A 6,302-nucleotide genomic window follows, 5' to 3' on the forward strand; every position below is an offset into this window, starting at 1 on the left:
ATATAAATGAAATCAAATATCTTGTCTACTGCTTTTTTAAAATCCCACTGCAGAAATATGACACAAGAAATGATTATTCTCCTCACATACTTTGGGAAACTCACTTTTACACCTATATATGCTTATATTATGCATATACGATACTAATAGCATTAAAGAGTCATAGAAAGCTTAACACAGTCCAGAACTCTGCTCTTAAATCGTGGCCACATTAACAACTAAATTTGAAAACAAAAATTCACAACAAAATTAAAACTAAAACTAATAAAAAATCCAAAACGATTATAACCTTGCATGGGAATTCACTGTTCCGATGAGGGTCCTCACAAAGATAGAAGTACAAGAATGTGTGTGTGTGTGTGTGTGTGTGTGTGGTAGCAGGAGAGGACGCAGGTGCGGCCTGTGCGTCTTGCTTGGTCAGAATTGATTAGTTCCAGAGACAGAGACAAGATGTGAAGGTCCAGCAGCATACTGTCAAAACAACAGGCCCCTCTCCACACAGCTGGATTTCCATTCAGACCATCACATTGACTGCATGTATGCTTCGGGGTGAAGGACTCTATGGGACACTATTTATGGGGGAGTAGTGTGCGATCCAGTGTGGGCTCAGAGCTCATTTGGGCAGAATCTGCTGCCGCCAGAAGATCAATGTCGTGCAATAGGACGATGGAGAAGAATTATTCATTTGACCTAGGGAGAGGTGAATCCAGGTGATTTAACACACATTGACAGCCATAACGGAGGTCCTTAACTGTGTGAGCAACAATGTGGGTGAACAGATTGCATATTCAAAAGTACAACTTGGTTTCATCAAAACACTTTAACATATGTGGCCAATTTTAACGCTGTTTTGGCAGGGAATTTATCAGATTTCATCACTTATCAAATTTATGCCAATGTGGGGAAAGACCAAGTGAATGGCTCATGAGATAAGTGGAAAAAGGTGCATTAAGTTTTTATTTGCCCAGCTAATGTAAATAACTGAACATTAGCTGTACACGCACCACAGAACTAGCTTCCTGGCAGAACTTAACATCACTTAGCTGTAATAGTGCTAAGGTTTTTCTAAGTAATTTGACATTTCGAGATGTATTTTTATCAATTTAAGATTCTGGTTGAATTATTCTGATATTATTAGAGACATTGAACAAAGTAGCTCTTTGTTATAGGCAGCGTTATTACCAGGTTTTGTATAAGTCATCAGCTAACGCCTGTGCTAGCTAGCTTGGAAAGCAAGCTACATCCATGATTCACTGTGATAGCAATTGGGATGATCATTTTGGCCAGGGGAAAAACACAAAATGGACTTTGTTGTTTCTTTAAGAACAACTGAATGCTGAAATTTTTGAGATGACCAAGTGTTACAAGAAACCTTCATGAACTGAAAACTTGTGACAGGGTCAAAGTTCAATGACAAAAATATGGACACCTAAAAACAAGTTCACCAGGAAGTGCCTTAAGCTGCAATCTACCGAAAATTCCAGCAGGGGGCGCTAAGTTTGGCTTAAAAAAAAATCTGCCCATTCATTTCAGTGCAAAATTTGAAAACTTCTGACTTGATTTATTACCTCAGAAATTTTTTTCAGGACAACACTATGGTCTCAATCACTAGTAAAAAATCATCTTCAAGACAATTTGATGTCAATAGTTCTAATAATGGTCCATTTAGAAGAAAATAGAATATAAAGAATCGTATGATTTGGGGGCGGGGCTACCTTTGATTGACAGGTCACTGACAAGGCGAGCCGCCACCAGGAGAGAAGCAGAGCAATGCGTATCCACGGCAACGTGTCAATAAAGTTATATATAACGTTATATAGATAGAAAAGAGGACGTTTACCGATTTGGTCTCATAACTTTGACCCTTTCACTGTATTTTCACTTAATGACAGTTTATTTGAACGTTTTGTTCAGTAAAAATGTCTTGTTCAGTGTTTGGTTGGACTAACAGACACTCCAAGGAGTCTCTGCTCAGTTTTCTGAGGTAAGAAAGATACATTTTGTTTTTGTTTTTTTGCTAGCCAAAACTAACATCCCAGTTAATGCTCCAGTTAATGCTAACATGAATTAGCAGCAACTTCTCTCAGTCAGGTTGAGGTGTAGAGAGGCTGTAGTCAGTGATCAGATCCCTCTCCTCCTCCACAGTCCAGATATGGTCTGCTCCGCGTATCGGCAACATGATGGCGACGCATGATGGCGACGAGTATAACGCTGAACTCGAGGCTTCCAGCGGGCCACAAACCAATGGGTGACGTCACGGTGACTACGTCCATTATTTATATACAGTCTATGAGTGAAACTTTACTTTTCAGACCCAGAGGCTACGTCCACTTCCTTTTCAAACTACTTCAGCTGGTCCACTAAAGTTGATGCAGACGGTCAAGGAAAGTGTCATGTACAACTTGTAACTACTCTGACAATCTGAAGGCAACAATGACAGAAACCTCAGCACATAAAAAGAGACAGATTCGGTCATGAAGTGCGTGATGAGACTCGGTTCTGTCACTTTTATTTAATAACCTTAATGAATTTGTTCTGGAAGGACACTTAAAGTCACAAATCACAGTTTGCTGTACTAACTGCCAGCAAGTCCAACATAGTGTCAACCATCACATTTCATTGCAGTGATTTGTGGGCTATTTAAAGTTTTCACACTCACATCCAATCTGAATGCAGATGTGTTTCTCAATTACTTTAGCCGTTGTGGCGGCCAGAGGCTCGTCCCCCTGCTTCAGCTCTGCACCTTGGTTTACTTGCATTATTTGCATGTTATTTATCATGTGTCATGTTTTCACATTGTTCTGCTGTTCTTGTTGCTGCAGCGGGGAGTCTTCCCAGGGGGGAGACGTCTTTCGCCAAGTCAGATTTTATTGTCATCTCCATTTGCCTTGTGACGTAAGTGTTTCTGACGGAGCTGAATTAACCCACACCCACGTCACAACAATCTTTTCAGTCATCTGTCTTGTTGTCAGTCTGCTCTCTCAACACATAATGAGGTAAAAACAAAGCCTAAAATGGTATTGTGTTCCAAAGAGAAAGGATGAGGTAAATGTGTCTGCACAATGAGATTACATGGAGACATGGCTGCAAACAGACAATTCTTTGGCATTGAAATACTGCAGTGGCAAGAAATGATATGGGTTTACTGTATAATTCAGGATATACAGGGACATCACTGTAATCTGCTTTGCAGACTTTGTCCTAATTTTGTGAAATTGGGTGGCCTTTTTCTGGACACAGCAAATTTGTCATCTCCAGAACCTCCATTATAACACCAGTTGCCAGGAGATTTATGACGCAACTGCAGAGCCTCTACATCTGGGCAGGTTTCCCATCTGTCCGGTGTCCATGTTGATGGAGTACTGCCACCACCCCCCACAAAACAGATTGCACTGCTCTGTCCATCTTTCATCTCTCCGTTAACCAATCTGTATAAAACCTACAGCCCCGATGGATCACAGAGCCAAATACTGTTTGGATCAGGAGAGGCTAACACCAAGGAATGACTGAAATCAATAAAAATGCAGCATAATGTATATAATAGCCACACTGCAAAAAACAACAGTTGGGTGAACTTAAAAATTTCAAGGCAACAAACTTAGATAAAATTTTAAGTTGGACAATTAAACTTAATATTTTAAGTTTTGTTTTTGAGTTTGCTCAACTCTGAATTCAGGTTTTTGAACTTATAATTTTACATTTTAATAACTTTTAATCCTTACTTCATCAATGTGCTGAATTGGCACGATTGTAACGCCGCTATGAATGTCAGCTAATGTTGTGACCACAATTCTGAGTTAGCATTGATACGCTAATGGCTACTCATGTAGCTGTAGCAAGCAGCGCCTTTAGCATCAGTTAGCCGCTAGCATCAGTTAGCTGTTAGCATCAGTTAGCCGCTAGCATCAGTTAGCCGCTAGCTTTCGCTAATGACCGAATTTCACCGCTTTCCCGCATTTCACAAAATGTCAATAATTTACATTTCCAAGTTTTACCAACTTAAATCACTGTTTTAGGCAAAAAATACAAGTTGGCTTTTTTTGCAGTGCAGATCCTCCTGGCTGGAAGTAAACAGCAGAAACAGGAAATAGCAGCATAAAAAAAGATTATGTTTTGAGAAAATCTCTGAAACTAGAGAGAAGTAAAATAATTACAACTGGAGTTTGACTTTATAAGAGCGTGTTAGAGAGTGGAGGCAGAATGTGTGTCTGAAGAAATATTAATTAGGATTTCTACACAGCTGATTTGTTTTTAAAATCCCTTTAGCTGCTGGAGTCTTTCTACCTTATTGTTACAGGAGCAGAAAACTCTTGGTCTCCATGCCGAACAGCAAATTAAACAGAAAATTGTCCTCCCACAAAGTGTTTGTATTTACAATAATTACTGCTTACAATTAGATTGCAATCCACAGTTTATCTCCAGGAGCTTCTGTGATTTCTCAAACACCGCTTGAGTTTGACATTTTTACAACATAGTTTTTCTGGCTGTGCATTTTACTTCAGGTGAAAAGAGAAAGTCTGTAATATCTATACAGTATCCTCTACTGACCTTAGAAGGTGGTTTGGTATGCAGCAGTTTTGATAAATGTATATTGTTTTTCACAGTTTATCAGCTCATGTTGCAGACAGTGTGCTCAGGGTGCTCTGCTCTCCTTCTTTGCTCTTTCCAACAATCTGTCATTTCTGAACATTCCATTAGCGTTGAGCGATATGTTAAAATTTTCCAACCCGTCACCGTCAGACCATCAACCACACTGCAAAAAAAGGCAGCTTGTATTTTTTGGCCTAAAACAGTGATTTAAGTTGGCAAAACTTGAAAATATAAATTATTGACATTTAGGGCAATAATGTAAGCTAGCACAACAAAGGAAGCTAGTTTTCTGCTCAAAAACAAGTTTGTGAGTTGTTGTTACTTATATCTTTAAGTTGGGGTTCAAAATAAGGGACAATAGTTCTGCTAACTCTTATTTCTTTGTTGTGAAATGCAGGAAAGCGGTGAAATTCATTAGCGAAAGCTATCGACTAACTGATGCTAGCGGCTAACTGATGCTAGCTGCTAACTGATGCTAGCGGCGCTGCTTGTTACAGCTACAAGAGTAGCCATTAGCGTATCAATGCTAACTCAAAATTGTGGTTGCAACATTAGCTGAGTTTCATAGCGGCGTTACAATCGTGCCAATTCAGCACATTGCAGAAGTTAGCAGAAGTAAGGATTAAAAGTTATTACAATGTAAAATCGTAAGTACAACTTACAGTTGAGTTGACAAAAATCTGAATTCAGAGTTGAGCAAACTCAAAAACAAACTTAAAATATTTCGTTTAATTGTCCAACTTAAAATGTGATCGAAGTTTGTTGCCTTGAAATTTTGAGTTCACCCAACTTTTCTTTTTTTGCAGTGCAGCGATACAGAGATATTTGGGTCCAACAGCCCAATCGTCCAAAAATACACACTGGACTCCAAAGACTGCTGATGTGCTTCTTGAAAAACAACAACTTTTTACTATGGGAAATACATGGTTGTAATCTCAGCCCCCTCTTTTCACAATCAGAGTTTCATTCATTCGGTCCAATAACATTTGGTCTAGAAGTCGAGACGAGCCACATGATTAAACCACTGTATTCCCATTCAAATTAGTGGAGTGTTAAAATGGAAGTCAGCCAACTCGGCCGGTGGAATTCTCTGCTGCACTTGCTCTAAGGCAGCTATTCTCAACCTTGGGGTCCTGACCCCAATTGGTGTCGCGATATGATTTCTGGGGGTCGCCAAATCATTTTGGAAGTCAGCTCTGTCTCCACTGTGTTAAAGTGTTCATGTGTTAATGTGTTTTAGTCTTTTTGGTCATTTCAAGTGGGTTTTTTTGGTCATTTTGTGTTGTTGTTTTTTGTCATTTTGTGTCTCATTTGGTAATGTTGTGTTTTTTTTTCATTTTGTGTCTTTTTGTGTAATTGTGTGTCTTTTTTGGTAATTTTATGTCTTTTATTGGTAATTTTGTGTCTTTTTTAGATAATTTTGTGGTCAATTTGTGTTTTTTTGGTCATTTTGTTTCCTTTTTTGGTCATTTTGTTTCCTTTTTTGGTCATTTTGTGCCTTTTTGTGGTCAATTTGATTCTTTTTTTTGGGTAATTTTGTGTCTTTTCTGACAAATCCTAAAGTATCAAGTTGTTACTTTCCAAGGAGTCTCTGGCTTGAAGCTGACTGTTACACACTCAGGAGGTCAGAATGGACCTTTAAACTTATAGCAAAGCACTTTTTAGATTAAAAGTAACAATAAAATATAAAATATATATATTAATTAAACAAG

The sequence above is a fragment of the Centropristis striata genome, chromosome 6, assembly GCF_030273125.1.
Source record: "Centropristis striata isolate RG_2023a ecotype Rhode Island chromosome 6, C.striata_1.0, whole genome shotgun sequence".
Lineage (NCBI taxonomy): Eukaryota > Metazoa > Chordata > Actinopteri > Perciformes > Serranidae > Centropristis > Centropristis striata.